At 46.4% G+C, this 13,029-nt stretch overlaps 1 long non-coding RNA gene across 1 annotated transcript; it reads left to right on the top strand.

Annotated features, from left to right (window-relative positions):
* Nucleotides 1–2,550: 2,550 nt before the first annotated feature.
* LOC146178853 (uncharacterized) lies at nucleotides 2,551–10,412 on the top strand. The gene is made up of 3 exons (XR_014700661.1): nucleotides 2,551–3,495; nucleotides 4,797–4,845; nucleotides 9,702–10,412. It is a non-coding gene; the product is annotated as an uncharacterized LOC146178853 (long non-coding RNA).
* Nucleotides 10,413–13,029: the final 2,617 nt, after the last annotated feature.

The following is a 13,029-nucleotide window of genomic DNA, read 5'->3' as shown; positions in this document are numbered from 1 at the left end:
CCTGCTTCAACACAGACAATTATTAACTTCTCCAAAATCATCTAAGCAAGCTCAACTTCCTTGAACTTTAAGCAGACAGTTATCGCCACGCTTGCGCTGCTTGCGCCATGCATCGAGCCATGGAGGAAGGAAAGAAAGGAAAGGAAAGAAAGGAACGCCTGTTACAATATACATTTTGCCCTAATTAATTTATTTTTAATTTTCAAGCGTAATGGTTATGTTTATAACTTATTTCCGCCACAGCAGCTCCCAGGAGGGTTTTAGGTTTTACAGCTACAATAGAAGTATAGTGTTCTAGAATTGGGAAGTGTGCCGTCTTCGGCGCGCGGCAATAGGAGCGACGTGGTCGCCGGAGTGATGAAAAGTGTAGGTGGCGCTGTCAGCCGTAGGAGCGCATCACAAGCGCGCGCGCCTCAGAGGAAACGCTCGGGGCGTCTGCTTCTACGTCTCGTTTCCTGCGTGAATTTTGTTGCATCGCGTTGCTTCTCTGGCTGTTGTACTATGGCGCGCTGTTGAGCGAAGAGCGATGATTGGTCAAGCAGGAAAACACATGTTTGCAGAGAGCACAGTAACAGTTCCGTTAGTCTCGTATGACTCCCCCCCCCCCCCCCCCCCTTTTATTTACTGAATGCTCTTTTCCTTCCTTTTGTTCTTTCTTCTTGCTCATTGCGCGCTATTTCTGCTGCCTTCCCTATTCGAACTCTCCCTTCTCGAAATACACTCAAAGCATGGTTTCCTAAGCAACAGCACCGCGGACGGCCTTCGGGTAACTTTGCAGTCCACAGTCGACCTCGCTGACTACTTATCAGCAAAAGGCGGTTTTACATACATTATCACGTCGAGACTAAGCCAAGACAAACTAGAAAACCTCTTTGGCATCGTTAGGCAATTTAATGGCTGCCACGATCATCCCACGCCGGCTCAATTTTTAGTGACAGTTAATGCCCTGGCAATTTACAACCGCGAAGCCCCCAAAGACAGGAAATTGTAATGCTGAAATTGTAAATGCCTTACCTGGAATTAGTCGTACAAGCGAGAAACCTACCCAGCTTCTTTCAAATCCTATTATGAGCTTGACCGTTTGGTTGACGAGGGAAGGCTCGAGGACGTCGAAGCTACTTTGAATTCCCTTCCTTCAGATGACCACAGATACGTCACTAGGCACAGTTCTAGCCGTCTCATAGCTTATATTGCAGGATATGTCGCTAGAAAGTTCATGAAGAAGTCAAAATGCAGTATTTGCTCCGCTTATCTCATTTCAAGCAAATCGTGCGCGGCACAAAAAGAAGAAAATCAATTTATCTCAAACTTCGACCACGGAGGTCTTCTTTATCCGTCCTCGGAGCTTGCAAAGCTCGTGCACACGGTGGAAGAGTCTTTCACGGTTTCTTTTTTTTAGTTCAAGAAAGATTAACGCAGATAGCATGCGTGAATTTGCTTTGTTTTTGCAAAGCACAGATATTAAGTTTGGTTGCCCTACTATTGACAAAGAATTGACACTTAACATAGTGAAGTTCTACGTCCTCATGCGATTGAATTCTTATACCAAGTCGCTAAACCAAGAGCAGACCTCTAAAGCAGAGCAGGTAAAGCAGCTGAGGAGGTGCAAGTAATCGTGTTTGAGGACTTTAATCATTCTGCCTTTCTCTTGTTTGTTTTCAAATTTAGAAGCTTAATTTATTCCCGGCCTAGTACAGTTCATTAATATTCTCATATAGTTCTGTACAGTTTTATACGTTTGTACCATATTCTTGCACTAAGTCGCGATTTTTTTTTCACGTCGTCGTCCATTATGTGGTTTCGTTCATTGCTATGTGCTCTCATTCATTAATTTCGTTTTGAGTAGGACTGCCAGTTCATATGTATTCGCCCACATTTCAATAAAGTCATCAGTAAGCGCTGGCATAATTTCTGTCTTCAAGCAATCTTCGCATACCTCTATTTACAAGTGGCGCAAAAAGTACGCTAGCCTAGCCTAAAACACCATTCACTGCGTTTTCAGTACGTGCGAGCGTCTATGGAAGACTTCAGTCTAGCCCGCATAAACCGGTGCATCCAATATTAAAAATTTACATGATCATTGAAATACGTTAGACATTCGTCATTGAACCTCCCGCTAGTGTTCGAGAAATAAAGCATCCAATACGTTCAGGAAATATATCTTGCCGTTGCTTGTCAGTTCGTCGGCAATCTGTATCTTACATTGCCTGTATTTATATTGCCGTTCCCTCACAACGACCGCTTATTTTGTAGGGAACTAGTTGTTTTGTTCATGAACATAACCGTTTTAATAAAAGCGTGTGGGAGCGACACAATTTATTGCGCCTTCGGAGTCCGATTGAACTAGCGGTGACGGTTCACCCAGCTGTCTGCTCCGCGCTCACTGCGCTCCTCCTGCACACAGCGCCCTCTCTCCTGTCATCGCTGAAACGACCAGCTCGCCGGCGGCAGACGGCACACTTCTCAATTCTAGAACACTATAAGGGCTATTTGTTTAACGTACACCAGCTACACCGGTGAAGAAAATTTTTGCTGCACAGGTGTAGCTGGTGTAGGCAGTGTAGGTTAAACAAATGGCCCTAGAGAAAGACCATGGAAAGCCGCGGTACGCACCGACATCAATGGCATGGCGAAAACTGTCTGCTATTGTCTGCTTGGAGTAAATGGAGTTAAACAAGTTAAACTTGCTTCATACATGATTTTGGAGAAGTTAATAATAGTTTGTGTTGAAGCAGCGACGACGGAAAGTGCTTGTCTTTGTCCTTGCGTGTTTGTGAGTGTTGTGGACTGACAGTCGTGAGTGCTTGTGCCGTGAACTAGTGTCATCTTGAAGCACCAAAAGGAGCGGTCCTTTGTTCTGCACTCGTGGAGCCAAGCGTCGGTGCGAAGGAATACGCTTGAAAGTGGTAAAAATGGTTAGCAGGAATATAGATCAGCTGTATCGTGGTCAAGGCTATGTTTACAAATGAGCGCTGGCGCTCGAGTTCAGCTCGAAATATTATTTTTGAGCCAAACGTACGGACCATTTTAAACGGTTGTAACAGCCTAGGCGCTCTGGCTAGATAAGGTCAGGCTGTTTCTAGTGCATGAGTGTGGCAGAATCTCGTTCACGAAAGCGCTCGAGCATTGCATGTCTTTTATTGCCTACTACGAATGTCGCGAATGAAAGGTCCGTTCGTTTCACCTGCACTACGTGAACTGGTTCACGTGGTGCTGCACTTCACCATTCGTGTCAGCAATGCAAGGTGGCGCCCTCTGCACCACGCCGTTCGTTTCTAAAAGTGTAGACGTCGTTCACGAAAAGTTCAGCAAAACTGTGCACCTCCTCAGAATGGTGCAGCTGCAGCCGCCGCATGAAAGCAGACGGCAGCTTGCGCGACGATGGCTTGCGTGTTGTGATAAATAGTGAAGCGACCCTTATTCCACTCGTCAACGAAAACGGTACCCGTGTTTGCCAAAGAAACGACGACGCGTACTTCAAACCATGTCTACCAAGTAAGCACGTGCATGCGTTATTGTTCATGCTGACTTCAATCATGATCGAAGTTTGTTATTTGCGCTTCGTGCCAGCTGCCGCATGGTGCGCATACACATACATCGATCGAGGCTGGTTCGCTTCATTGCGATGTGCTGTTTGAAAATTGATCTTATTTAGCATTTTGGCGCCGGTTGATGTGAGTGGCAATGTAATTCACAGATAGCCGACCACATATGCGGTCGGCTTTTGTACATATATGCATCGCATATTCATGAATGAATAAAGAAACATGAAGATTTTCAAGTATACCACATCGCATTAAGTACGTCTTGTGCAAATGCATATATATGCGCCTTTTGCGGCAGCCGGCGATCGAAGCACACCGCATACGTGTGTCTACTTCTTGAGTAAGCGTAGCCGATACCTTGGCGAACTCGATCGTGTTCTCGTTGACAAGTGCCGTTTATTACAAAGCACTGGCCAAAAGCATCGCGGCTGAATAATGTCAAAACTTCGTTGTCATGTGCTATTTGAAAATTCATTAAGTTAACCGGAACGTTGGCGTCCGCTGACGCGATGTTGCACACAGCTGGCCGCAGCTTGTTGGCGACGCCAAGGCTAGCAGACGGCCCGGCCTGCACTCTACCATTCGTTTGGTGCCGATGCTGCACCTGAACTGCTGGAACTGGTGCTGAACGCTTGCGGCACCACGGCCGGTCTCGAGAGAGAGAGAATCATAGCTTGTCTGAAGGTTTGACCCCTGAGACGTTCCTGGTGTGCACGCATCAGTATTTCGAAACGCCTTTTTTGTTTTTTCGGGGAAACTGTTTGTACCTTCGAACATGCCACAACTGCCTGCTACTGCCAAAGCCAGCTAATCGATCGGTACGCGTGAAATTGTTCGGGGTGCGGCCGTTGAAGGCAAGAGAAGCGGCAGCGGGGTTCATGCATCGCATCCCTGAGCATGTTGCACCAGCAAAATGCGGTTTTGTACCGACATTCTCTTTGATGCATGTTTCGTTTTTTATAGAATTGGAGTTGCAAAATTTACCAAGAGGAACTGGTTCTAGGCGATATAACAAATTTTGTTTATAAATTGTTGCATTTTCCAATCTGTTGAAACTAAAAAGGTGCGAAGCAGGGATTTCGGCACCCAATTATGGAAGTTTTTGATTCCAGCTTAAAACACGTATTGTTTTCGATTATGCATTTCATTGGTTCATTCCAGTGAAGCCGTTAAGGGTATTAACTAGATTAGTTACCTTGCCTTTGGAGACTAGGAACCCTTTCATTCTACCTCACAAATTGCCATCCACAGGAATAGCAAAGCCCTCGGTGTATGCAAGTGGAGGGCACAGAGGTTATAGGTATGTTGAACCACTTTCTCAGTGCCGCTTGCTACTGCCAAATGAGAGGCTACGGCTTATCCTAAACATGATCTGGTTGTTAGCACAGGCACACATAACAATCTTTAGCCTTTTCTTTTTACAGAAGTGTTCTCGAATAATAAAGCTTGCCTCAGGGATGCAGTGTTCCCGTTAAAGAATTCAGCTGATTCAGCTGAAAGAACAATCTGGCTCGTGTATGTTGTATTCAAAAAAGTTACAACTGTTTAGGATGCTTATGAAATGCAGAGTGCTTTTGACCTACTATTCTATTTTGTACAAACCTCTGTACACTGCCATGTGGCAGCTATTTCTCAGATTGGGGGCTGTAGCTAGCAGTTATTTAATTGTTACGGACAGATTCAGCATTGTTCACTTTTGAAAAAGTGTGATTTTTTTTCAGTCATCTGGCGAAAGCAGCAAACTATGTTGAAAAAAATTTGGTAGACACCTAAACTCCATATTTAAAGGCCAACTCTGGGGTTTTCCTACCTGTTCATAATTTGCTGGAATTTTCACTCTTTCTTCCCCATAGTTTTCTGAAAATTTGTGCCGAATGCTCGTGGAAAAAAAAAATGGTGGAGGGGGGAAATTCTGCCTAAGTTTAAATTTATTTCAGGCTCACATTTTCAGTGACTCTAAACTCTTGTGTCTGCCATTGCACGGTTCACTGAACACCGATTCATTGTTACTGCCATGCAATTTGGTCATGAATGTCTCGCCTGCTGGGTTGCAGTTGCCAGTTGGGACCTGTTACATTATTAAGGTAAAATCCTTACTAGGCTGTGTCAGCATCAGAAGTGTCCACAAAATGAGACGTCACCAGTCATCTTCCAAAGAGTAGTGCAGTGCAGTATATAAACACAGCGATTAATCAATACTGTCATGGTCATAAGTCATGATCAGTTGTGTCACAATGACAGTAACAATCATTCAGTATATCACATGGCTATGAGAACACCACGTGACAAAGTGATGTGAGAGTCAAGGTGCATTGAAATGTCACATTATTTATTATTAGAGTCCATATTTCAATCCGGGGCCAGTTCAGTAAATCCATCAACATTTAATTTAAGTTCTAAGTCCTTTACTGGGAACCTGACTCCTACCCCTCTGATCACCAGCTGAGCATGCAATCAAACTATGCCATGCTGTGCACGTGTGACATATCCTAAGTGTCCCTGGCTAGCGTTTCTCCCGTGTCCATGGCAAATTAGAGGTCATAACGACTGGTTCACCACCATCCCTAGGATGAAGAGTGGGAGCGCATCTATAGTGACAAGGTCACGTGACTTAAGTTGCATGAGAATTTCATGTCGCTATCAGAATGCCACGGATCAAGAGTAACGTTGTACTACAGTCAAATCCATACTTGCGGTAGTACTGCTACCAACGCGCACCGAGGAAAGGGGATTTCCACTGTACGGTACGAGCCCTGGCCTTGGTAGGGAAAGCTGTTAAAAGCACGTGAGCAGCAGCAGCGCTGAAGCTTTCTTATTTCTCCAGTGCAGATCCTGTATTTCTCTCGGAATATTTTGTGTTGGATGTGATTCATGGTTTGCACTCTGCATTTTCAAAAAACATCGCAAAATCACGAATGCTGCTTGCATTAATCATAAATCTTAAACTAAAAAAAAAAATGTGACTCGGCATGTTTACGAGCTCTGTAAGCTCCGCAAACGGATAAAGACCTCCGTGATTGAAGTTTGGGATGACTTCACTTTCTTCTTTGTGTGCGCACATGATTTGCTCGAAATGAAATACGCAGAACATGTACTGCATTTTGACTTGTGCATTAACTTTCAAGCCACATATACTGCAATATAAGAGCGGCCTAGAACTGTGCTTAGAGTGAGGTACACATGATCATCTGGAGGAAGGGCATTCAATGTAGCTTCGACATCCTCCAATCTACCCTCGTGAACCAGACGGTCAAGCTCATCAGTCGGAAAGGGCGCTCAGTGAGCAAAAAAAAAACATGAAAAAGAGCTTTTAGTTGGGGTGGGGGGCACCGGAGCTAAAGGAGACGAACTGGAACTGTGACTGCGCTATCGGCTGACACATGTTATCCTGCTTGACCAACCATCAACAACATATCATAGCAGGACAGAGAAGCAATGCCATGCAATGAAATTAATGCAGGACACGAGCCGTAAAAGCAGACGCCCCAAACGTTTCCTCTGCAGCGCGCACTTCTGATGCGCTCCAGCGACTGACAGCGCCACCTACGCTTTTCATAGCTCCGGTGACCACCTCGCTCCCATTGCCGCGCCCTGAAGACGGCACACTAGAACACCATAACAATGCGCGCGTGCACAAAGCAGCAGCAGACGATGCCATGATGATGATGATGAACTGGTTGCCTTGCTGGCCTTGCCCTTTGAATCAGGTGGATCTTGCCCCTGGGCATTCTTATATCCTGCTTGACCAACCATCAACAACATATCATAGCAGGACAGAGAAGCAATGCCATGCAATGAAATTAATGCAGGACATGAGCCGTAGAAGCAAACGCCCCAAACGTTTCCTCTGCAGCGCGCACTTCTGATGCGCTCCAGCGACTGACAGCGCCACCTACGCTTTTCATAGCTCCGGCGACCACCTCGCTCCCATTGCCGCGCCCTGAAGACGGCACACTAGAACACCATAACAATGCGCGCGTGCACAAAGCAGCAGCAGACGATGCCATGATGATGATGATGAACTGGTTGCCTTGCTGGCCTTGCCCTTTGAATCAGGTGGATGTTGCCCCTGGGCATTCTTATCGTCCTTGTCCGCGTCTTTTTTGCGCTACCTTTCTGAAAACTATGTACCGACACCCCCAACTTGCAGCTTAATTAATCAAATTGCTATCATGCGCATACAACGCTGCCATTTCGCAGTACTTAAGACAACCCAGAGAAAGCTGTGGGCAGGGATGTCTCCAAAAAATATCCTTCCGAGCCCTTGCAACTACAACTACAACTTGCAACTACAACCACGTGCGCGCGCTAATCTTCAAACAAAAGCGGAAAGAAACTGGCGAGATGGCCGGGCGCTTGCAGAGTACAGAAGATCAGGCGTCTGTGAAACAGCTGCTACAAGCTACAACCATAGGTTAACATATGTATCTTACTCTATGCTACAACATCGCCTGCTATAAGCATGCTGGAAGACTGGCGATTGGTTGTTGGAAGTTGTGAAGCTGTGCAACGGCCCAACAATTCTGCTGCATTTATCATCTGTGCATCTGAATAAGCATGCGAAGACCTGCGGTTAAAGCTTCGTACGAACTTGTGACAGTAGCAGTAGCAACGTGGTGTGCGTAGTACGCGGGTCTGTGCCCGCCACCACCAAACCACGAGGCGTGCCGGTGACAGCAACGCAAGACAGGTTCGTGCAGTGATCACGGCGCTGGGTTTGGGGGCCCTTTACACTGCATGGCGAGTTTTTCTTCTTGTCTGCATACTCAACGACCTTTGATTTGTTTGTTAGCTGGTCGAGCATTGTTTACTTCCCGTCGCCTCTCACCTGCGTTGCTGCCGCGCCAAAGCGGCATGCCATCTCATATTAATCTCTCAATCTTTATTTTCTTTCTTCACACCCATCTTATAGTGAGAAATTTTGCACTTCTCATCGGAATGTCTACAGAAGCCTGCAGGGCAAATTAACTTACATCCGGACGCGACACCGAATTTGCAGTTTCGGTTGTATTGAAGCAAGCATTCGTGCATTTCCTATGAAAGAAAGGTAAGCCAGCGCAGAACACCGGACGAAGAATGAGCACTGTACATAAAGCGCTGTGCCATTGTTTCTTTGTCTGGGTTATGCGCAGGTTTACTTTTATCTTAATACTGCAGTCTATAATATGTCACAATTCTGCAGTTGTTACTTTCTCTTTTTTTTTTTTAGGAAGGCATGAAGTGCAACACTGTAAGCTGCCAGTACGAACTATGCTGTTATATGTGGGGCTGAATGATTGTTGGCTTCCGTTCAAAGTGTTTTTAATTCTATACTGTACCTGTCGAAATCGAGAAGAAAAAAAAAAGCTGCAGAAAAGGAAGTAACTTAAGTCATTAATATTCATGGTGGCAGATGGAACGAAAACTAGTATGCCTAACATGCATGTTTGTATTGTTCCTTGGTATGTGCAGAAATAGTAGTGCAGGGTTGGATGTGTGTAATAAACTTAGTATTAGAATGAGTGTAATGCTAGCAGTGTCATGATAGGGTTAGAGGTGAACCTTGAAGAAGCATCTAAATATCATGCATGCAGTGTTTGTGTTGTCAGGGTAGCATGGCTTAATATGCATAGCACCCATCGTGACTGATGAAACACTCCTGATTGCATTCTGGTATGGTACAGTATGTGGGCTTTAATGTCCCAAAGCGAGATGTGCCAATGAGGGGCGTAGAGGAAGGGCTCCAGATTGATTTCGGCCACCTGAGATTTTTCAACATGCACTGAGATTGCAGAGAACATGGGGGCCTCACATTTTGCCGCTATCGAAACATGGCTGTGGTGGCTGGGATCACAGCAGTGTTCTCGGACTCGGCATTTGAGCACCCTAACCCCTTAGCCACCACAGCACAGCTCATGATTGCATTCTTGCCTTAAAGGAAATGTGTGGAATTTACACAATGATTGGTTGCTGGGGCAAAGTGCAAAAGGACGTTTAAGGCTGTTGTTAAAGCTACCCACCAGTCTAGTCTTTATATTTGGCTAACTTGCAGAAAAGAAATGTCCTTATGCAGCTTACATGCAAGGCGTACGTAGCTGTGTGCTTCAGCAGCGACGATCTGCTGTGTATTAAGTCCTTATTATTATTTCATTTTTTTTTTCTCTTTTGACACTGAAGGAGTTCTGTGGCAGGTCATCATTGTGCACAGGGCCTGCAGGCTCATGTGATGATTGCCAGGGCTGCAATTTGGAGGTTGGCATCATTTTCTTTCTTGTGTGGCTGTCATTTTTTCTCACTCCTTCCTGTCCTTTTTCTTAACAAGTGCCAACTGTAATTGAGTCCTTAGAGTTTCTCGAGGAGAAAGATGCTCATGTGTTTTGCCTCCTAACATTAGGTCATTTACATGCCGCAGGAGTTTAGGAAAGTGAATGCTTGAATATAGCAAAAACTAATTTAATTTGCAAAAAATGTTCTTTTGAGAGCTAGAACTTCCGGCATGGCTGCTACAGTTGACGGGCGAAAAGCATAGGTGGTGCATTACTTCCAGCCAAGAAAAGGTGCGTGAACAAACAATGCAGATGCTGAATTCGACTGTTGTTTATTGGATGCTAATGGAATTCCTACAGTCAGGCACCTCAAGGCTGTCTACTCAGTCTAGGTTTGTAGACAGCTACTTCCGTGATGTCCCCTGATAGCTGAGCCTGTGAACATAGATAAGCATTCAGGTTAACCCTCTAGGGACAGCATTGTCTTGTCGGGAACATGCATTGATGGTGCTCGATGGAGGTTCGATTCCACCGGGGAATCGAACCTCCATCCCTTGGATCCCCAGCCCAGCACTTTGCCACGCCCCGGATTTTCTTTCTTTCTTTATTGCATGGAAGTATTTAGAGCAATTTAATCAGGTCGCATTCCGCAACCTGTCAATACACAGTTACGCCATCATCGAGCTCTCACTTTGATCACACATCAAAATTCTAGGAGACATATACTCGTATCAAGTAAATGTAACCAGGCAGGAGGTCGATCCTACGCAGTACAGTCTTCCCCCGTTAATATGACCCTCGTTAATATGGACGACCCGAATTATGGACAGTTTTTCTGGGGACGAAACCTTTTCAATGTATTTATGCCTCGTTAATATGGAAACTCGCTGTCCGGACAATGGACAGGGGAAGAATGCACGCGCCCCACTTGGGCCCATGTATTTTTGTCTCGTTAATATGGACAGTGCTTGAAAAAAAAAAGCAGAGGAGTCCGAACGCAAGTTAAAGAAGGGCGAGCCGCCCGCGAGCCTACGCGACAGCCGATACGGCGGGATGCCTGAACGAGTCCTGTGGGGTTGGAAAGAACCAAAGCAGGCGTCTCGCCGTTCTAAGGGAAGGGGGAGGGGCGGGGGGAGAAGAACGTACACAGCAAACCGAGGGTCAGTGTAAGAAAGACCCCGAAAGGGGGGAACCAGGAGATTTCTGGGTGCAGCGGAAGTGCCGCCGCAGTCGGGAAAACAGCAACATGTGGTTGCAATAAATTCTGCTGAACGTGAACAGAGAGGCAGGTAAAAGCGTAAGAAAGAAATGACAGGAAGAAAGACAAATGCCTACAGTGGCGGTGGGAACTGGAGTTTTCTTTCCCAAAGCGCAATGTGTGTTCCATGAAGCCGTTAACGCTTTTCGATGAGAGTTAAGACACACTCACAAAGTAGAGTGACAAAAGAAAGGCGACGTACGAACACGCAACCGGGACCGGGCGTCCCGTCCTGGACGCGCTTCCCTCTCATGCTCCTGGTTTTCGTCCCTGTTGCGCTGCCGAACTGTCAAACTTTGCACACTAGGCAGTCCGTATGTCGGCTTCGCTTTGAGTCAACGATGCGGCCTTGACAAGGTCAGTCGGCTAGCCGTCGTTCTAAACTGTACTTCATCTTGCAGTGTTTGTTTTATGGGAACACGTAAAAACGCCGCCAAGAAGATGGGATGTTCGATAGCCCTCTGCATAGCAGCTTGCCAACTTGACTCCCTTGCTTCCTTAAAGAAACAGTACAAGGAAAAAAATAAAGAATCAGAAGAACGCAAAGGCAGAAAGGTTAACTAGGCAAAAAAGTGCATAGCATCAGAAACCTGTAACCCTCAACTTGAGTCTGGCTTTTGGCATGGCGGGAGTTAAACGCAAAAGAACAGAGCTGAACGTAGGCGCGAAGAAATCTGGCAATACTAGCGGCAAAAGCCATCTCAGTCAATCCAAGCTGCGAGGGACTAGTATCGACAGCTCAGCTATTTTCTCGCCTAAGGAGAATCTCAAGCAGCTACTTAGCGGCTACTTTGCTCAGTGAAGAGGCCATTTTGGAAGTGGCGGCAGTAGAGTAGAGAATCAGACGCTGATTCATCGGCCAGTGAGGAGTTCGTGCTCGAAAGTTCGACCAACACAGAGCCCAACATCACGGGTGTCATGGTAAACGAGTCGCTTCAGACTGCACTAAAATTTTTGAAGACAACAATGACAAGGATAATGCGCTCAAAATTGCTGGTGTTCTGTGAAATTTTGAGTCCAGTGCACACCGTTATGTACAAAAGCAGTCGTTAATTACAATTCTCTTTTCTCATTAAAATCCTTTTTGTTTTTATTCATGACTCGTTATTATGGATGACTCGCTTTATGGACAGTTTTGGTCGGAAACCAAAATGTCCATATTAACGAGGCACGACTGTATAACGATCCGGGGCGTGGCACCATAGCAGAGAACAATGTGGTATGGTGCCACGCCCCGGATCTTGAAATGCTCTTCATAATTCTCCTTGTCTACAGTGAGAATGATAGCGAGATTCTGCGAGTGACAGATGTTGCGCCTTTCCTTTCCTCTAGATGAATTATAGGTTGGTTTGGTTGGTTTGTGGGGTTTAACGTCCCAAAGCAACTCAGGCTATGAGAGACGCCGTAGTAGAGGACTCCGGAAATTTCGACCACCTGGGGTTCTTTAACGTGCACTGACATCGCACAGCACACGGGCGCCTTGCTTTTCGCCTCCATCGAAAAGCGGCCGCCGAGGCGGGGATTCGATCCCGCGTCCTTGGGAACAGTGGTCGAGCGCCGTAACCACTGCGCCACCCCGGCGGGTGGCGCAGTGGTTATAGAATTATAGAACGTCGGTGAACTTTAATTCACTCAGTGAAATGCTCGTTGTGTTCAACAAGGGACGCGCAATGTACCGTCTGTTGCAGAAGTTTGCAGCTCAACGCGCCGGGCGGAAGAGCAGTATCGCTCCCGAGAGGCGGTGCAGCGCCCGCCGGCACTGCCTGGTGACGCAGCTATAAAGAGTGAGGAGGCTTGTTCTCTTCCCCTCATCCTGTGGCTGAGAGCAAAGATGTGCGATATCAAGTCAGACGTTCGTCTCGCTGATGGCGCAGTAAACTGCGGCCAAGTGGCGGTGGTTCGCACAAATGACAGCCGCGGCTACAGCGAAGCTTTTTCGCCGCCGCCCTTTGGGGGCCGTCATAGCTGCAACATGCTTACA

This window comes from Amblyomma maculatum, chromosome 9, assembly GCF_055883805.1.
Source record: "Amblyomma maculatum isolate TAMU_Amacu chromosome 9, ASM5588380v1, whole genome shotgun sequence".
Lineage (NCBI taxonomy): Eukaryota > Metazoa > Arthropoda > Arachnida > Ixodida > Ixodidae > Amblyomma > Amblyomma maculatum.
The sequence above is the reverse complement of the archived record's forward strand: the minus strand, read 5'-3'. Positions and strand labels throughout refer to the sequence as shown.